This window comes from Myotis myotis, unplaced genomic scaffold, assembly GCF_014108235.1.
Source record: "Myotis myotis isolate mMyoMyo1 unplaced genomic scaffold, mMyoMyo1.p scaffold_m19_p_15, whole genome shotgun sequence".
NCBI lineage: Eukaryota > Metazoa > Chordata > Mammalia > Chiroptera > Vespertilionidae > Myotis > Myotis myotis.
Genome location: NW_023416319.1, coordinates 48,319,511 through 48,339,883, shown reverse-complemented (window position 1 = coordinate 48,339,883; position 20,373 = coordinate 48,319,511). Strand labels below are relative to the sequence as shown.

Sequence of the window (20,373 nt, the reverse complement as noted above, 5' to 3'; positions counted from 1 at the left end):
CATCCACTGATGGCATCCACCTAACAGGCTCTACCCTGGAGACTCTGACCTTTGCCTGAGCCTGGGGCTGTGTTCCCCCAGTTCCTCAAATGCAGGTTTACTTTTGGATGCCAGTGTCTAGCATAACACACTCTGGCTCAGTGGTTCTCAACCTTCCTAATGCTGCGACCCTTTAATACAGTTCCTCATGTTGTGGTGACCCCCAACCATAAAATTATTTTTGTTGCTACTTCATAACTGTAATTTTGCTACTGTTATGAACTGTAATGTAAATATCTGATATGCAGGATGTATTTTCATTGTTCGCGACCCACAGGTTGAGAACCGCTGCTCTGGCTGATGAAGTGAATGGATCACCCAGCAAACTTGGGTAGGTACCAGTTTGATGTAGTGGGGGGAAAAGCATATAACGGTGTCAGGTGAAGTTGGGCTGAATCCCAGCTGCACCAATAGCTCTGTGACCCTGTATACGTTTCTTAACCTCTCTGTGCTTTGAGCTTCCTCATCTGCATGGTGGGAGGCTCCCAAGCTTCACTGAGTTGTTGAGATCACTGTAGTTGGTGACCCCTACCCTGTCCCAGCCCTCTGGTTTTACAGTTCAATGAACAACTGCTCAGAGAAAGGCAGTGACTTGTGCGAGATCACAAGACAGGCCTGCAGCAGGACTGAGGCCTGAAAGACGTGCTCAGAGGGTCTGCCAGGACAGCAGCCCCATCCTGCTCCCCTAGGGAGCGTTCTACCTCAGGCAGGAATGACCAGGGGGCTGTAGGCTATATTCAGCACCAGGCTGGGGCAGGGGTTTCAGGGTCAGGGCAGGCTGCAAAGGCCTGGAGTGGAGGGGCCTGGACTTTAGGCAACAGATTCCAGGCGGGGGTGGGTTGGGGAGGGGGGTGCATTCTCAGCTGGTGCCAAAGACTGACAGGCATGCCACATGGGGACCCTGGGAACTCAGCTCTGCATAGCCAGGCCTGCTGTGAGCTGGGTTTGACATTCAAGGTCTTTGCAGCCAGCCCGAACCTGCCCTGCACCCCTGTAACCCTGGAAGTCTGCTGACTGACAGCTGATGGCACATGCTGGCAGCTTGAAGCCACGAACCAGGGGCTGGAGGCCACCGTAGGTCCCGCCCACAGCTCTAATCAACAGCTGTGTGGGATTGCCTCAATGAAACCCAAATCTGGCCTAACCCCAATCCCGGCTGTCCCCTCCATCCTTTTTAAAATGACAATCCAACCACGTCACTGCCCTGTGTGGCACAGCCCTCGGGGCCAGCTCCCTCACTCACCTCCGTCCGCGGGCTCACCGTCGGCCCGTTTGCGTGCAGCACTAACCACGGCCCCGGCTGAGGATTGATGGGTTTCCTTCACTGAATTCCTCATCGCTCAGTGAGGTAGGTTCTCTGTCCCTCCTTTCCAGATGAGGAAATGAGGCACAGAGAGGGTAAGGCCCTATTCTGGAGCCACGCAGAGAGGAGTGGCAGAGCTGGAAACCCCAACCCTAGGCCCAGAGTGGACCCCTGAGTCACGTCAGTGCCCTCTACCTTCACCCACCAAAGGGGTTTTGAGCGTCTTTTCTATGCCAGCCATATGGGACAGTTGTCATGCCCTCCACGAGATACCCTTTCCCTATGTCCAGCCTTGGTGGTTGTTACGGCTCAGACGGGCTGGGGCCCTCTCTCCCCTGCCTGGGTGGGACTAGGAGCCACACACACCTGGCTGCAGTCCGCCGGCTGGGGCTTGTCTACTCCAGCTGGCCAGGCCTCTGGCTCCACCGGGCCCTCTGCAGCACCCAGGCACCCCAGGGGCCCCTCCTGGGCCAGGGGCGGAGCTCCTCACCCGGGGAAAAGCCAGTCTTCCACGCACACTGGGGCTTTGTGAGGGTGGACCTGCAGCCCCTCTGGGAAAGAGCTCCAGGAGGTAGGGGAAGACAGTGACTGCTCCTGGTTCCAGATGAGGAAGCCGAGGCCACAGAGGGCAAGAGCTTGTCCATGGTCACACGGCTGTCCCTCAGACACCCTCCCTGACATACCTATAGAGGCCACAGCTTAGCCTGGGCTCAGAGCTGTCCAGCGACTGCAGGGGCTGCTGGAAGCTTTTGCAGGTAAGAAGCCAGCAAACCCTGAACAGCCCCTTCTCCTTGGAACACATCTCTGCCTGTGAGTGGCTGTGAGTGGCTGTGTCCCTGTGTGGGGAATGCCATGTGTTGTGAGAACCTGTGCCTGTGTGGAGCGTCAACACAGAAGTTTATGACCATGTGTCTTGTGAGCATGTATGTGAATGTGAGTCCGTCTGTGTGCACATGAGAATGTCTGTAGCATGCCTGGATGATCTCTGTGTATATATGCACATGAGGGAGTACGTCTTTATGCACATACAACCATTCTTGCATGAGTGCGCATGCACACCTGTCTACCCTTAGCCTGCATGGACAGCTTTACAAGTACACATGTGTCTGTGTGCATAAGTATCCTTGGGACTTGTATGTGTATCTGTACTTCTAGATGACAGCATCAGGCCCATGTGTAACTAGGCCACCCAAATCACCTTCTTCCTCATGAAAATCTCAGCCCTCTCAGAGACATTCTGGACCACAACCTGCTCCACCTCCTCCAAGAAGCCTTCTTGGATTCCATACTCCCATACTCCGAAGTAAGCCCTTTCCCTATTTCCTCAGTGGTGACAGCCTCGCTCTTGGATTTCCAGGCCTGAAATAGCACCAGCCGCCCAGTAGGGCCCCACCAGCAGACACAGTGTGAAGGGCCAGCCCATGCCACTTACCTGCTAAGGCCTCTGCTCACGATCAGCACTTGAGGCTGCTGGGAGTGTCAGGAAAAGGTGGGGGTAAGGAGGCAGGGGTCCAGCAGTCCAACCCGGCCGAGCACAGCTGAATCCTGCGGAGGCAGAAGAGGGCACAGTGAGCTCCAAGTCTTACCATGGGGGCGGCTCACACTCCCCTCTCCCCGCTTCAGCGACCTCTAGGTCCCACCTGCCCAGACCCCTCTGGACAACTCCCGGAAGGCTGAGCTGGCCACAGAGGTGCAGCCACCCTAGAAACTGGATGCTGCTCCCCAACACCCCAGTGAAGGCCCATCTCCTGAACCAGTGCCATCTGGTCTGAGGGCCCTACTGCCCCCTACTGCCTCTGGTTGGTTGTGTTAGAAGCTCAGAACCAGCCCAGCAGTGAGGTCAACCCCTACGTAGCCTGTACCCCAAGCAGCAGCGAAGCTAGCTGGGACGTGCTGGGTTCTCTGCCTGGAGCCCGTGCCCCATTTTCCTGTATTTCAAAGCCCCTGGCCTTTGAGACTCAGCTGCCTTTGTGGAACCCCCTTTTCCTTGTGCATCCCCCAGTGGCCTTGGGTCTCGCTGGCCATGTCCCCTCCAGCTTTCTACAGGCTGGTCTCCTCCCTGGGCAAAGCGCTGGACATCAGGAATAAAGTCTGGCTCTTCTCTCTGTTCCCTGAAGAAGGCAAGGCCACGTAAACTGCTTGAGGTTACGGATGAATGAATGAATGAATGAATGAGTGAGTGATAAATGGTGCAGCAAAGGTATTCAGTAAACAAGCTGAACAAAACCAGGCATCTGACATGTGCCCTGAAATCAGGAAGCCTGCTGAGCTTCCCAAGGGCCTGACACCATTCCTTCTTAGATTCTGGAACACAGGGCTCAGGTTGGTGAGAGGAGAGAGACTTGCTGAGGTTGGTAGCCTTGTCTATCTTTTTACAAATGGGGAAACTGAGGCCCTGCTAGGGGATCCCCTCCCAGGATCTCGCAGCAGGGGAGTGCAAGGTTGGAAGCAGAACCCGTCTCCTGGCTTTGCCCACTGCCCACATCTGTGGCAGATGGAGGTCGCTATGGGGATTCCCCCACTCCTGGTCCTCACGCATCAGCTCCCGCAGGCACCTAGCTTCGCTGACTGAGGGTGGATCAGGCCAGCATGGAAGGCGGCTTCTGAGTAAAAGAGAGAGGGCCTGGGAGCACCCTGGGGTGGGAAAAAGTACAGTAGGTGAGGCCACACTCAGAAAAGTGCCATCTGGTCTGAGCGTGGAGGCCCGAGGCTAGGGGAGGGCTGAGAGCAGACCTGACAGGGAGCACCAGGGTCAGAGATATCCCTCCACCCATCCTCGGCTTGGGGGCTTTTCTAACCCCTCCCCAACCTCCCACTCCCCTCCACAAAGCCCTCGCAGACCTTCCAAATGCTGCTGGTGGGGCACACACAGCTCACCACCACGGATAACAGTTTGAGCCTATCTCCTAGCCTGTGTTCCATCAGTGGCTCAGCATTCCCACTTCCACAGAAACACGGGCATGTGGTCACCAAAACGCGTGTGCTGGTATGTTCCCAGCAGAGTCTTCATAATGGCCCCCAATGAGAACTTCCCAAATAACCGTCCGCTATGGAACAGATACACTGACTGTGCAGGGGGCGGAACACCACGCAGCAATGAGCGACCTGCAACTCGATCCAACAAGGGAGATCCATCTTATGAACCTAACGTTGACCGGAAAACCCAGGCACCGTGGAGAACACGTTGAAGGGATCCATTTAGAAAAAGGCCACAGACAGGCACGAGGACTCCCCTGTGCGTGAGGTGGACCCAGTGCGGCCCTGGACCCTTTGCGGCGCCTCTTATCCGGAGGTGGAGTCTGTTCGTCACCGTGAATCGGGGCTGGCCGATTCACTTTTTGACCAGTAGGATTTGATGAAAGTGGCATTTTGTGGCTCAGGGAGACTAGGCCTCATGAGATGCTGCTGTTTCTGGCCTCGACCCTCGGGGAACCCTGCCTGGCCCTGGCAGGAAGCCAGTCCAGCCCGCCTGACTGGGGGGCCGAGGAGAACTGAGGTCGCCCAGCCCACAGCCAGCATCAACTGCCAGGCGTGACTAAGGCCTCCTTCCACCTTCCGGTCCAGCCAGCCCTTCAGGTGACGGGGGGGACACGAGCGCAAGGGAAAGCAGCAGAGGACACCCAGGCAAACCACAGCTCCTGAGACCTGGTCAGTGGCAGTTCTCCATTTCACCGAGCTCCGGGTGGTGTGGGCAGCAGCAGATAACTGACAGCAGCAGTGGCTGGAGGGGAGCACGTACGGGGGCCGCAAGGGTCTGGAATGCTATTTCTCGAAGTGTGGCAGACACGAGTGTGTTCATTTCATGACAATTTGTCAAGCTACCTTTAGGACATGCACACTTTTCTGAACGGATGGAATACTTCAATAGAAGCTAAAAACCAACCAACCTCTGGGGCTCTCTGCCCGCCCAGTGTACCAGGTCCAGCCCGGCCTGGCCTGCCTGCGCCACCTCTCCTCTCTGCACACTCACAGCGCTGCCTCACACCTCTGCACTGGGGTGCCCTTCCCCTTCCCATGTGCTTCAAGCCTGAGGGCAGGTGGCACCTCCTCCTGGCAGCCTTCCCTGAGCTCCTCAGGCCTTGCCCAGGTGTCCATACTCACACGGCTCTCTCTCTTCCTGGCCTGGGTCTTCCTGAGTGTGGAGTTAAGTCTTTCCCTTCTGTCTCCCCAGCTCTTGCAGCTCTCCAAACAGGGGCCCTGTCAGGGACAGGCACCCCGCTTCCTCTTCCCCCGGGGTTGAAACCCCTCCAGTGATTCTGTGATGATCAGAGCAGACTTGGGGGGCTGTGAGGGGGAGGGGTCTGGCCATTACAAGTTTCATTAGTAGGCCAGCACTTTCCTGGACCTGGGCTTCTCCCAAATAGATCGGGGGCGGGAATGAATTTGGGGTTCCAAAGAGGCCCTCAGAGTGGGGTAGGACTTTGGGGGCCTCTGCTATACAGTGGACAATGACACCTGTGAAATGCGTGCCACTCCTTTCCTCATCATTGTCTACTCAAATCAAACAACAAGGCTGACGTGCAGTCAGCGCTGCCGACACAAAGCAAGCAGCCAGGCCAAGCAAAGGAGAGCTGAGATGCCAGGCAGGCAGACGGGCATCGCTGTCTGAAACCCTTCCGTCTCCATCAGCGCCCATCCAGAAGGTGAGAGGCCTCCCCCCACCCCACCCTGGCAGTTCTCGTACGACTGGGGTGGGATCTCAACTGACCCCCAGCACCAGGACCTCGGTTCTGGATGCCCCTCTCAGGGCCCCCGTCCCACCTGCTCAGTTCCAGCTCTGTCCTCGATGGATGTATGATCTCGGGGGAGCCTCCTGTGGCCTTGGTTCTCCCACTCCATCTGAGACATGCTGCCTCGTCAACAGTCTCAGATGAGACACGGCTCTCTATCCTGTGAGAGGACTGCCCCATAGGCCAACACAGCTCTGAGGCCCAGCAGCCTTTCTGGCTCCCTCGGGGTCCTCACTGCCGCTGTGCTGCCTGCCAGCAGGACGCTCGCGTGCCCCACTGCCGTCCACTAGGGGAGGCCAGCGCAGCCAGCCTGGAGAGGAAGGGGAGTGCCTCCCACCCCCAGGCCTGGGCTCACTCTGGGGCATTTTCCCTGGCACTCCAAGCCCTTGTTAAGAAAGAAAGCTCCTTGCCCAACAAGGAGGCACAGATAACCCAGGAGAGGCCATCTCCCCTGTAGAGGAGGTAACTCCATGCACAGGAGGGCAGCTGGCTGGGTCCAGCCTTCCACAGGTGGGTATGCTGTCTCAGGTCATGAGCTCCCCATCCCCAGAGGTATGCAAGCCAAGGGGATCAGCCATGTGGTGCTGTGGGTGCTATAGGCACCAGTACTGGAGCTGGCCTCTGCATTTCCCCAACTCCTCTGATGATAAGAATCACCTGGGCTGCCTGTTAAACCTACAGCTGCCCAGGCCTCTCCCCTGAGAATGGAAGTCTGTGGGTCTGGAATACAGCCCAGAAATTTAAATTTTTAATAAGTCCTCCCAGGTGATCCTTTGCATCTGGAAAGTTTGGGAGAGCACTGGCAGATGACCTTCTGAGCCCCTCAGGGGCCCAAGATTAGTGATTCTGAGACCCCACTCCACACTACCCCCACCCCATCTGGAAGACACACAGGCAGCAAATGAACTGCATCATTAAAAATGATTTGAACGCTTTAGACGGGGCAAAGATGTCAGGGGGAGGAGGGTTCTCAGCCCATGGTGGTACCAGCAGCAGCTCCTTCTCAGCCCTCACCCTGGCCCCCCAGAATCATCTAGAAAAGCTCAGCATTGGGGGTGGGGGGAGTGAGCTGACAGCTGTTCAGCTGCTGCTCAGTGAGACCCGGAAAAGCAATTATCTTGCTCTTAGCAGAAAGGCACTGGCTTTGACCCGCCCCCTCCCACCTCCCTCCCGCCCACCTTCACACACACACACACACACACGCACGCACACGCACGCACTCACGCACACGCCCATCCAGGCCAAGATACTGGCTGGCTCTGCACCCGCCTCCCCCACCCGGCCTCCAGATTCCTCTGACTCACTCAACTTCCATCCTCAAGCACATTTCCAACACTTAAATCATTTAGCCCGCTAAACCGGAGACGGCAAAATGGGTGCTATTTCTTAAAAACATACAGAGAGCGTATTAAATTATTGATAGCCATTAAACAGGGGGAAAAAATTAAACAGCTCTCAGCTCTTATCAATCATTCATGCAGTTTCCACTGGGGTGTTTTCTGGAGAGTGATCACACGGGCAACCCGGGGAGCTGGCTCCCGTGGCAAGGAAGGCACTGGCTGGATGGAAAGGGGGGGCCGCTGCAGCCCCCAGGACTACCCAGGCCACTAAGGCTGCGGAGGGGCTCTGGCGGAGCTGTGGCGCAGGGAGGCGGGCCTCCCCTCTTCACCAGAACACTAGCAAATGATACTCCAACACTGCCTTCGGGGAACCCGCTTAATTAAATCCAGCCGGCTTTTATTGAGTGTCTACTATGAATCAGGCATGCGGGATACACTGAGACATCATACCCTAAGCACTCACACAGGTAACCCTGGGGCCCTGCAGGAAACGGTGATTACACGCATTGTAACAGGAACATTGTGACAGGAGCCCTGATGGGAGTCCCAGGGGGTGGCTGGAGGAAAAGGGACAGCTGCACTGGAGGAGGGGCTGCCCAGGAAGGTTTCACCAAAGAGGCAATTCGTGGGTAAATTCTTGCCCAGAGGTCACGCCTGGAAGGCATTCCAGGAAAGGAGTGCAGGTCCAGCCCCAGGAAAGGGGTGCAGGTCCAGCCCCAGCAAAGGCACAGCAGCCTAGCTGTGCCCGTGTCCCAGCCTCCTTCCTGCCAATGTCAGTCACTGACTGTGGGGTGAGGGGCTTGGGCACAGTAAATGGAGCAGGGAGCTGTCACCTCAGCCTCTCCTCCAAGCACCGGTCCAATCCAGGCCAGGCCAGGCCAGGGGAGGGATGCACAAAGCCAGCCCCCCCACTCCCGCCCCTGCAACGCCGACAAGCAGGAGGTTAGGGTTCACCCCAGCTGCCAGGGCAGCCACACCTCCACCCCCGCACAGCAGATCCATTTCCTGGCTCTGACTCAGGACACCTAAGCCAGCGTGACGCAGAGCGTGGAGGCTGCAAGGCTGGGACACCACCGGTCTCCTGGCCACAGACAGGCCTGGCAGAGCTGCCCTGGGGAGTCGGGCTCCCTCCTGCCCTGAGTTGTGCCAAGGACCCAAAACCCGGGGCTGTGGGAGCCAGAGGACACCCGATCCCACTCCGCCCTCTGCTTGGGGACCATCCACCACCAGGGGCCATCTGAGGCTCCCAGGCCAGGCTGAGGCCAGGCTGAGCTGCTGGCTGCTGAGGGGAACAAAGAGGCTCAGCCTATGCCGGCCCCAGCCCCTTCCCCCACAGACAGGGATAGCGCCACATTCTTGAACGTCTTTCAGAAGCCCTAGCTTCGCAGGAGCAGGGAGCTGGGAAGAGGCCCTGCCAAGTGTTGATAGCACCCTCGCCAGAGAAAGCTGCTGTCACAGGGAAACATTCTGCGGAGAGTGGTTGTTTACCACCAACGCCTGGGACTGTCAAGAAATAATCAGAAGGAATTAAATTTGCAAAGTAGAAAAGATAGCATGGAAGCCCTGCCCCAAGCCCCTGGACTTTGTGACCTAGAGAATCAGGCTGTTCTATTTTGCCTGGTTTGAGGAGATTTCTCAAATGTGCAGGGGGTAGGGGGATATGTGTGCCCCCAGCCAGGCCTGGGAGATTGGGGGCCCACGTCTTCACATCATGTGGACTCAGTAAGACCAGGCTGATCTTACAGGACAGGGGTAACCTCCCGGGGACTGCCCACAGTCTATAGGGATCACGGTTCCTAAGGCTGCCCAACACCCCTGCCACTCATTCAGGGGGCTTGGGGTGACAGGCCTGGGTGAGTCTGAAAGTCATCAGCCGCCCTAGGGTGTACAGCCCCGCGCTCACACCAAGGGCACTGGGCTCCGCTGAGTCCCTGTTACCTGTCACCGTGGTTGCTGCACAGGCCCCCTTCCCTCCAGGCTCCCTCCACGCAGGCACAGGGACCTGTGCAGGGCTAGGGCCTGAGCTGGCACAGAGCAGGCTGCCAGGGAAGGTGTGCTGACCCACAGAAACAAGACACAAGTGACCCCAGAACCCAAATCAAACACACCTGTCCCTGCTGAGGTACCAGCCCTGACTGCTCGCTGCCAGCATCTTTCACTGTCCAACCATCTGTCAGTTGTGTCCGTACTTCTAGAAGTCTCTCACACCCTCTAGACTCCAGCCGTACCACAACTCCTCAACCTTCCTGAACAACCTCCTCTGGACTTTCCTGCCCCAGGGCCTTTGCATGCGTTACCACTTTCTCTAACCAGCCAAGTCCTGCTCTGCATCAAGCTCTACTTACCCCTTTGTAACTGTTGCAACAGTTTTTGCATTATAACAAACTGGATTCTGTTCACATCTGCTCTGAACTAAATGGGGGGGGGGGCACCTTGAACAGCAACAGGGCCCCTTCCTTCAGCACTTGGTACAGGCAAACCAATCACCCCAGCCCCAGCCTGCAGCCCAGAGTTAGTTCTTCTTAATGGCTGACCTGCATCGCTCCTGCTATAATTTTAAAAACCATTCCCTGGAGAGTGGGTGAGATGTTCTCGGCCAAGTGAAAGTGAGCCGTGCTCTTGGACTCCTGGAGCCGAGGGAAGGGGCAGGCTTGGGAATTGCCAGGCAAAGGCCAGCAGAAATTGGCCACAAATGAATCATTAACTCTCGAGTCGAGAGCTCCGAGTGGCTGGTGCCAAGGTCTCAGGCTCTGGCCTGTGTGGGCCACTTGGCCTCACTTGGCTCGGGCGGAGGTGGCCCCGCCCCCCGCCAGCCATCTGCTGCACCCCATGGCCACTGGGCATGGAGAGCTGAGGCTGCCTGGGCCAGAACAGCCCAGATGTCTTACGGGAGAGGGCATGCCTTTTCCCAGGAACAGCTCCAAACCGTTGCCCACACACTTCTGTCCTTCTGGAATGCTGTCCCTTCCAGCAAGCTAAATCCCCTTGTCCTTGCAGCCTGGCGGCCTCTCTTCCCTGTCCATCTGGGCCCACAGGGGCCCCCACACCTCTGGCTGCATCTGCCTGCCCTGGCCTGGGTACCAGGGGCTCAGTTCTTCAGTGAAGCCCCTGCCGGGAGGGAGACTTGGCACGCCTTCTGGACCCCAGCAGCTGGCACAAAGTGGGGCACTGACCAAAGAGCCCAACATGATGAGGTTGTTCCTGGGGTCAGTCTGCAGCCAGCAGGAGGAAGCACCTCGGCGTGGGGTCTGCAGTCCCACCTTCTCAGGTGACACGTCACATTCCCCTCCGGGACTCCTTTCAGGCCTCAGGTCAGCGGGGATGCAGTTGAGGTAGGGGCAGAGGTGACTGCCAGCCTCCGACTGGGTAGCCAGGTGGCTGTGGTGGGGCATGGCGCCCTGGTTCCCAGGAGGGAGCGGAGGTCAGCGCTGACCCCCTCCCTCCCCAGGGCGCCATCCCGCAGGCAGGAGTGCGATTTCACCACAGCCCCTCGGAGCTGCGCTGAAGGTTCTCGGTGGGGACTGAGGAACAGAGGGCTGGAAGCAGGTACTACAGTAACATGACGTTAATACAGCGCGCACTGTGCGTCCACCTGGGCTCCAAATGTAGTGTCCACCTGAATGGCAATCATGTGGGCAAAACACAAACGAACAGTGCTGACTCGGCTGGCTGCTCGTGTCCGTGCTGTGCTAAGCGCAACGCACACGTCCCATGCGCCCTTCCACCACACCGCGAGGGACATACTATTAACATGCCCTGGAAATGAGGAACCCACGGTTCCAGAGATGCAGAGGAGTGATCCACCCATGTCCCAAGGCTGGAGTGTGACAGCCGGGGATTCAGATGAAGGCGTCTGACCTGGGTCCCACACGCCACCCCACCCCCACGTGCCCAGAGCCCTTGTCTCATGTTCTTAGAGCTCAAACAAGTATGGTGGGCACCGCCCCACAGCCTTCACAGAGCCCTTTTCTCATCTGATCCCCAAAATAGCCCTGTAAGATGGCCAGGGAGCATTATTATTACCATTTTACAGATGGGGACACTGAGGCCTGCTGGGAATGAGTCTTGACTATGTAGCAGCTCATATACCCCTTTATTCCTCACCACAACCCCATAGGTGGCTGCTGTTAAAGGCATGGTGCAGATGGAAAAGGCTGAGAATGGGAGAGGCAGAGGGAGCTGCCTCACTGGTGACAGAGCCTGGGCTTGTGCCTGATCTGCTGGACTCCCGATGGGGCTTCTCCACGGCACAAGCTGTCCCCAAGGCTGGGCACAGTAAGTGCAGGCTGTGGGCGTGGTGGGGAGAGGTGGCTCAGGAGCCCAGCACAGGGCCGGGCCAGGGGCTGCATCCCTCCCCCCCAGCACCCCGCCATGGGGATGGGCCAGAGATGCTCTGAGGATGAACCCACCTCCTCACCCCCCTGCAGGACTCCCAGGCCAGGGCACCCTACGCTCAGTTATCATCTCAAACTCTTACTGATGAGCTTACTGATCAGGCTGCGATGTCTCGGCCAGCCACACAGGTCACCAGGTGTGTATGAGTGTGTGGGTGTGTGAATGTGGACCGCGCCCATCTGAGGAAAACAAGATGAGCTGGTGACCGCCTGTGTGTACCTGTCACCCTGACACAGACACACACAGGTATGCACTCCCCTCACTCGTGTATGCAGGCACACGTGTTTGTCGGGCACACATGTGCTCGTCTGCACACGTGCTCACACCCAGAACAGCACACACCTGCATTCAGGCACCGGGGGACCACCGAGCAGGGACGTGGACAGCTCTGATGCACACACACAGGGCCCAGGAGAGGGGCGAGGGCAGCAGGTGGGCAAGCAGCCATCTGCGGAACTGTGCGCGGGCCCCGCGCTGCCGCTGTGCTCATGGAGTCAGGCCTGTCAAGCACAGCCCATCAATCAGGAAGCCGCCTGCTGCAGGCATTAAATCGTCCCTAGGATGCAGCACTTAGAACAGAGAAGGAGCCGGCATCTGGTCCAGGCCCACCGTCTGGGTGGGGGTGGAGGGGCCCTGTTAGTTAGCACCCACTCCACCCCAGGCTACCTCCCTGTCCGCAGCCCCCGTGAGTTCCCTCTCCTGCTCCCTCACGAGGCCCTGCTTCCCTCCGGCCTTCCCATTCTACCTCCGTCCTCTGCTCTCACCCGAGATGCCTGGGTTCACCCACAAGCTGAGCGCTGCCCCCCAGTGCTGAGGGCTTCTCCTTGCAACCAGCACCCAAGGACTGAGCTGTGCTGGGGCTGAAGATGGGTGTGGGGAAGATTCCACTTCTGGGCAGAACAATGGGGTGCTGCCACCAGACTGGGATCCAGACCTGGGCCACTCCCAGCTGCATCTCCTGTGAGTCACCTCTGGTCTGGCCTCCCCGCCCCCTACAAGTGGGGACTAGAGAGTGACCTCCTGGGGCTGCTTGTCCTGGGGCTGTGCTGCCCAGGGGAAAGCTCCTCCACGGGTGCCAATTAATCATGACTATTAATAATACAGCCATCTGTATCTTGTGGTGGAGCGAGGAGGGTTTCAAGCGGGCCCAGGCCCCTGCAGAATAAGTGGGTCTTGGGTGTGATGGGGGATAGCTCCGGCCTGCAAGCAGATCTGTGGGGGCTGTGTGTTGAGGGGCTGTTTGTACTGCACTGCACAGACAGACGCAGGAGAGGAGAGACAGACAGGCAGGCAGGCAGACAGACAGATGGCAGGGAGCTGGCTCATCACCCGATGAACAATAGACAATTACCAGTGCCAAAGCGCTTGGGCAAGATTCTCACTGCCTCCCACTGGGACACACCAGTACCTGGCCTTTCTGCTTCTCCTCAGCCCTCACCCCACCCCAGAGGCCTCGGCTGCAGGGGTGAAAGGGAGTAGGGATGGGAGCTATCCTCTGTCCAGAAGTCCTGGATACTGTTACCTGCCATGGCCAGGCCAGCCTGCCCCCCCCCCCGACACACACACCAGCACCCTAGGACTGGAACCCAGGCCACCCCCATTCCTGCCCCTGTGTCCTTGTGCACTCAGGTTCCTCTGCCTGGCAGGCCTGCCTGCCCTCCGCAAGCCCTATTCTGATGGCCTCCCTCTGAGGGTTAAGCCTTTCTCAAGGCCCCATCCCTTCTCCCACCGCCCCATGGTGGCTGGCCTGTCTGCCTAAAATGCCCTCTTGGTGTGCACGCCCACTCTCCCCCCCCCCCCGGTCACCAGACCGTGAGCTGCTCTTGCCAGCTCACTTCCACAATTCCTCAGTGCCCGCACGGGAGGGGCCCTGGCTGAATTCAACCCTCACCCTGAGCCAGGCACTGTTAACATGTTACTCGTCACAATAGCCCCATGTGGTATTTATGCCCATTTCACAGATGGGGAAACTGAGGCTCAGAGAGCGAGGAGAACTTGCCAACGGTTATGTGGCCAGGAAGGGGTTGAAATGCAAAGCAGGCCATTGGCTCCATAGCTCTTCCCCACGAGGCTACAAAGATTCCAAATGAACGAATGAATGAAGTTCAAATACCAGGATGCATAAAGTCCTTTGAGCTATTTTTGTAAGTGGGAGGAAAAGCGGCCAAGAGATGAATGTCATGGGTTCAGGCAGGGTCTTTGCATTAACTGACCATGTGACCTCAAGCAAGTCACTGGTCGACCCTGGGCCTCAGTTTCTTCACTTGTAAAATGGGGGCAAATCCGGCTGCCTGGTCTGCAGGTCAGCTATGAAGACAGCGTAGAGTGAGCACTCTGAGGGTGACAGCCGAACAAAGCGTGATCATGATGTGTGTACATGTGGCAGCCAGGACTTCCAAACCAAGCGGCTGGTGGGGATCCCCAGAACAAAGGACGAGGGATCAGAAACCTTGGCAGCACATCCATTGTTTGGGGTCTGATCAGCACCCTTCCTGGGCAGCTGCCCCATGTGCAGCCTGGGCTGGCCATGGTGGGGAGGGGACACAGGAAGTGCATGGGCTTCATGAGCACAGGGCCAGGTGCGACCCTCTGGGGCCTGTGACTTGGTTGGGGGATGCCCCCTGCATAATTGGCCAGAGCTGCTCCAGGAGCACCAGCTCTGTCATTGGCTGACCACCATGCCTGGCGCTGGGGGTGCAAAGCAGACAGCATTCAGCCGCAGGCTTGGAGGGCACCCAAGCGACAGAAAGACAGAGATGTCACCCAGCGCCCTTCCCATACCTGTGGCAGACATTACCAATCGATCCCCATACTCTCTTGCAGAGTTCCAACGTGACCTTGGAATGACTTTTCTGAATAGCACTCTAGGCTGTCACTCCAAAACCTGTAGCATTGACATCCCTATTAGTGGAGCAACTACTACACCCCAGTAGGGGTCAACAATACTGGGCAGGGGTGGAGTCTGGACCCTGACAGAGGGAGTCCCTCAGTCCCATGTTATGGGGGGTAGTGGTCACCTCTGAGTATTGTGTTGTTGGAAGACAACTGATCAAAATGTCCTACCAGTAGCCCCTCCCTGTCCACTCCTCTCCAAGGAGATAAAAGGTGAAGGAGATAAAAGCCCACGGAAGTGAATGGGAGAGAAAAGGGCGATCCGGACAGTTTGCTGAGCCCCTCACATCCCCTAACCAACTTCTTGGTTTTGTCATTTCCTCCTGCCATCTAGGCTGCCATTTATTTAATATTTTTCTTGAAATCAATTTACAGTTTTTGCCAAAATGTACTTATTTACAAAAAACATTGTCCTATTACCTAAAATACAAAGTTAGCCTCGCTCACCACCAACAGAAGTTAAATGTGAAAACAAGTGCAGGAAAGGAAACGCATTTCTCTGCTGCCTGCCTGCTGGAGGCTCCAAGGTCCCTCTGTTGAAAAGGAGACCAGCAAGCATCCCGGGCCCAGGCCCTGCGCGCTGTCCTCGACACAGCCAGAGGGTGGAGGGGTCTGGGCAGAGGGCTGTGCTCAGCCGTGATTAATGCAGGCACAGACCTCGGAGTCACCTTTGTGTACTTTGAGGAACACAGACAGCTCGGTGACGCCTGCTGGCTCTGAGAGGTGAGCCACCAGCCCGAGGTCGCACAGCAGCGAGTGGCGCGCAGAGCCAGCCTCTGGCTCAGGCCTTCGGACGACGCACAAGGTTCCTTCCTTGTGGCTGCCGCCGCCTCTCAATGCCACACGCCGTCGCTTAGCGCGGAGTCTCTCTGGCCCACGGCTGGCGTGCGAACGGTTTTTACACCTGAGGTTAACAACTGTGATTTAAGAGGTTATTTGTCTTAATTTTCGGAAATCACTTTCTCAGGGAGGAGGTAACTAACACATCGGCTAGGGAAGCTTGTCTTTATAGAAAATATTTATAGCATTTCCAGACAGTTTGGTGGCAAATGGATACAGCATCTGCTATTTTCCTCACTTTCCACCACAGCTCTAAAGCCCAGAGCAGTTAAAACACACAACAACAACAACAACAACAACAACACAACAACAGCAACCACATCAATGCTGATAGGAAGGCAAAGCCAGCTCTTCTGGGGAAATAAAGGGCAAAACCGGTGTGATTTCAGAGAGCGCTTCACTGCCTCCTCTAGCCGTACCTGTGCTCGTGCTCAGAAAGCCACGGCAATGGGCCAGCCCCCAAGGCCACGGTGTGGTTCACTGCCTGAGTCGGGTTTGGCCGGACTCCCAGGCCTGGGATTATGGCTCTCACAGGAAGCCCCAACGGCAGAAGAGCCCTGCAGAGGGACAGGGAGAGGGCAGCTTCCAGAAATCGAAGACAGTCTACGAGCTGGAGCTGAGCCAGTTGCTCTCCTCATGCTACCTCAGTAGTTATTCATCCTCCTGAGGCCACTGACGTTCATTACTCCCATTTTGCAGATGGCAAAACTGAGGCTTTAACAAGTCAAGAGATTTTCCCCAGGGCACAACTGCTTATATGGTAAGCTGGCCCCTTTGACTCCCCCAGGCAGCCGGGAATTCCTGCCTCATTTCCCGTGACCATCCTTTGAGTGGCCCCTATGCCATCTGCTCCCCAGGACCCTGCCAGGCACCTCCACATTCTGGGCTCCAAGTCTTTTCTCACACCCTGACCCTCAACACCAAACCTCGGCCCCCAGAATGCAGAGTCTGAAGAGGGAGGCAGAGTCGCTGTAGGACTCTGAGGGCCTTTTGCTCCATCCTAGTGACTCAGGGGGGAACCCCAAGGCCCAGGGAGCGGAGAGAAGGGGATATGTTCGGGGTCACAAAGCTGGCTGATGACAAAATAAAGGTAATCCGGTTTGTTGTTAAAAATCCCAAACATGTTGCTACTCCCTCTGTCCTTGGCGCTGTGTTCCAGCCGCACGAGGAGCCATCCTTGCTGCTTCATAATAAGAAGTCAGTGCAGCTCAGAAGGAGGCTTGGTAGCGAGACCTAGGGCTCGGGCCCACCAATGGCACATGGTGCTCGTGTTCCCAGCTGGACGTCTCGAGTCCAGCCAGCCCCGCCTTTCCGACAGAGCCTCCCACTTCCTCCCACCGAGGCTACAGACACTGCCCACCACGCCCTCCCACCAGCCAGGGAACCAGAAAGCCTTCTTCCATGATGCACTGGGACAAACCCCAGGCCAGACCCAGACGGAGCACCCACCTACACAGCCTGGCTTGAGGCTGGCAGAGAGCCCCCAGTGGAGAGCTGTGCCAGACTGGGGCCTGGGGCTCCCCATGTCACCACTCCCCCGAGCAGTCCTCTCCACTCGCATTTTGACAGACATTGCAAACGCATGTGTCCAGTTAGCTCTGTCCCCCCAGATCCTGGTCTCCCTCCACCCTTCCAGTGCCTGGCCTCTTCGGAATCAATTGCTCTCCGCACCCCCAACCCAGGCATCGAATCCAAAAGTCAAGGAGCCTCCTTGATTCTGATGCTCCCTCTTAGCCAAGCCATCTGCACTTTCCATGGTTGGCTCACCCTTCCTGTGCTCTCTCTTTTCTTTTTTTATTGAATTTATTGGGGTGACATTGGTTAATAAAACTATATAGGTTTAAAAAAAAAAAAATTTATAGGTTTTAGGTGTGCAATTCATACTACATCACCTATATATTGTATGTGTTCACCCTTCCTGTGTTCTCATCTGCCCACCTCTTGCCAGCCCCTTTGCCTAGGCAAAGGCAACAGCCCTCACTGGCCTCCCACTCTCACTTCCCCCTTGCTCTGCTTTGTAGCTGTAAAGTACATCTTTTCCTGTTTATGGCCTCCCCAAGGCATTCCCCCACGGCCCCTCTGGGCCCTGCTCACCTCACCCAGTAAGTGCCTGCCTACCACCATCGCTGCCCGCCTGCCCCATTGGTTTCCCTGCCCAGGGCCTTTGCATCTTACCGTCTCCTCCCCTCACCATGGTGGCTCTATTTTATTTAAGTCTCTCAATGGGTCCTTTCAGCTTGTCCTTGTCTAAAATGCATTCACTCCATAACACACCACTCCACATAGTCCCTGGATTGCAGGTACTGCAAGATGATTATTGCTTCTGTAGGTACTGACTTATTATCTGTCTCTCGCCCCCACCCTGACGACGTTAGGCCCAGCTCCTTGTCAGGCTGGCTCCCTGGGTTATATCCAGTGGTTAGAACAGCGTCTGGCACAAAATCGATGCTCATAAGTGTTTGTTGAATGAACAAGTGAGTGAACATCCATGATCTCATTAGCCCCCCTGCCCCCACCAGCCAGGGTGGGAATTATCCCACTTCACGCGTGAGAGCTTGCATGAGGCACCCTACACACCCTGGGGGGCCACGATGGTGAAAGTGGCAGCACCCTGGTTCGGGACCAGGCCTCCTAACGCCTAGACCAGGGAAGGCATGAGGATTAAGAGGATAAAAGCCCATGGAAAACACATGAAATTGTGTGGCTCCAATATTTCTCTTGCAGCTTGAAATGTCGCTTCTCTGAAAACCACATCCTGCCCCTTGTGAGCCAGGCTTGGCCTCAGCTCCCAGCTACAGGCAGCTTCGCCGAGGCCTCCACCAGGCTCCCCTCTGAGAGGGTCCTGGAGTTAACTGGCCCAGCCTCGAGATGATGGGGGCGGCCGGGGTGGGGATGGTGGGGGCAAAGGAGGCCTCCTCTCAGGGTGAGGCAGAAGGAAGGGGCTGAGCCAAATGCGGGTCACGCTGCTGCGCCCACAGCCCTCCGAGGGCTAAAAATAACCCTGTTTACACACTTCCAGAGCTGGGTTTCTGCCGCCCTGTCAGGAGGGCTTGAGACTTCACTATGCCCACGTCCACCGCACACCTTCTGCTGGGCTGGCGGGGACCAGGCTTTGGGGTTTGTTTCCTTGGGCGGTTGTAGGTGGAAGGACGTGAGGAAAGCTGCCCACGCTGTGATTCCAGGAGGAGACTGCTCACTGCTGGCAGACAGCTCCTCCTCCCGGAGATCAGAGATGCAGGATGGCAGGGGCAGAAGCAACAGCGGAGGTGGCGAGATCCTGCGCCACGAGGGGCCCAGCCAGCTCATCCCAAAGTCTTGGGGGCCATTGTGCCAGGGGGCAGCCTGGGAGCGGCCGCGGGTCCTCCCTGTGTATGTAACCCGGGGCAGGCCACTTCCCCTCTCTGGTCCTCAGTTACCTCTCTGTGTTGTGGCAACTGGTGGTAAATAACTGACACCTTGTTCCTGACATCATGTCCCCTGAGTGTGGAGGGCTGACGGTCCATCCTCAGTGTGTGTGTGTGTGTGTGTGTGTGTGTGTGTGTGTGTGTATTTGGGGGGGGGGGGCAGAGCCAGAGCCAGAGCAGGCCCCTGGGACCTGTGGCTCGTCTTTGGGAGACAGGCACACCTGCCAGGATGGCCGTCACCTGGCCACCCTCCTCCCTGCCTGCCCTGGTTCACCCAGATGGACTTTGACACCAGAGGGGCAGGTGCCAGTCGCCGGCTAGCGACAGCCCCTCCTCCTGGGCAAACAGGCCCTTCTCCACCCCACGGCTCCCGTCAATGTGGCCATGCCAAGAAACACGCAGGCTGCCAGAGGGCGGCATGTCAGTCAGCCACCCGCCTTGGGCAGGCAGCGCCTGGCAAGCACCGCCGGCCCCCTCATCCCACATGGCCGCCGTGGTGAGGAGCTCAGGCTCCCCAGGATCCAGCAACCCCTGGCTTTTCTTCTCCCACTGGAGAGGCCAGATGGGAACAAAGTCCATGCCTGTGGCCTGACTTAGGGCTGTGCCCTCTGACAGCAGTCCTCCGGTACTATGAGCCTTCGTAGGTGCTGTTCCCTCTGCCTCAGATGCCTTTCCCTCACTCCTTGGCCTAGGGATTTCCCACTCCTCCCAGCGGAGTGAGCTCAGCGCTGACCGTGCCCTGTGCCCTGTGCCCTGTCATTAGACAGCCAGTAGCTCCCCTGATCCCCGGCAGAGCCCGAAAAGGAAGGGGCTCGGGAACTGTCTGCTGACTTCACTCGGTCTTCTCTCCTCCTTGTGATGAAGTCCACCCTCTACAGTGCCCCTGGGCATCGCCCCACGATTCTGCAACCTGTAATCAGCTCCACCATTTCCCTCCAGAGGCGTCTGTCCTCTCGGGAGCCCCTGCGCCCCGGCCTCTATGTCTCATCAGGCCTGCACCGCGAGCCCAGGTTCCTAAATACACCTGCTCAGGTATGCGGGGAGAGGCCCGGCATCTGCACGGCTAAACAGGAGCTCGGGGGGTTGTGTGTGCAGAAGCCCCAAGGGCCCAGGGCACCCCAACGCACTTGGAACCTACTTCCCTAGGAAATCACAGTGCCCCATGGCCCTGCAGACGACCCCACCCCTGCTGCGCCCCCGGCTCCCGTGCCCAGGCCCTACCGGGAGGGCAGCTCATGCCCTCTCTCCTGGACAGTGGCACGATTCCTCAGGGTCTGTGAGAACCGCCGCCACGTGGCCACCGCAGTGATCATTCCACAAATCTGATCCGGCTACGTCACTCCTCACCCCCAGATCTTTTTTGTTGAACCCGTGTCAAGGATACACTTTAAGGCATGATGGCACTGAAAGCCCTTTAAGACATGATCAGG

General features: G+C 57.3%; 1 protein-coding gene across 9 annotated transcripts in view; it reads right to left on the bottom strand.

Annotated features, from left to right (window-relative positions):
- ZMIZ1 (zinc finger MIZ-type containing 1) overlaps positions 1-20,373 on the bottom strand; it is a 221,228-nt gene that overhangs the window by 172,357 nt on the left and 28,498 nt on the right. For all 9 annotated transcript variants that reach the window (XM_036337244.1, XM_036337252.1, XM_036337251.1 and 6 more), the window contains exon 2: positions 2,775-2,887. The gene's annotated coding sequence lies outside the window, so the exon portion shown is untranslated. The remainder of the gene's footprint in view (positions 1-2,774; positions 2,888-20,373) is intronic.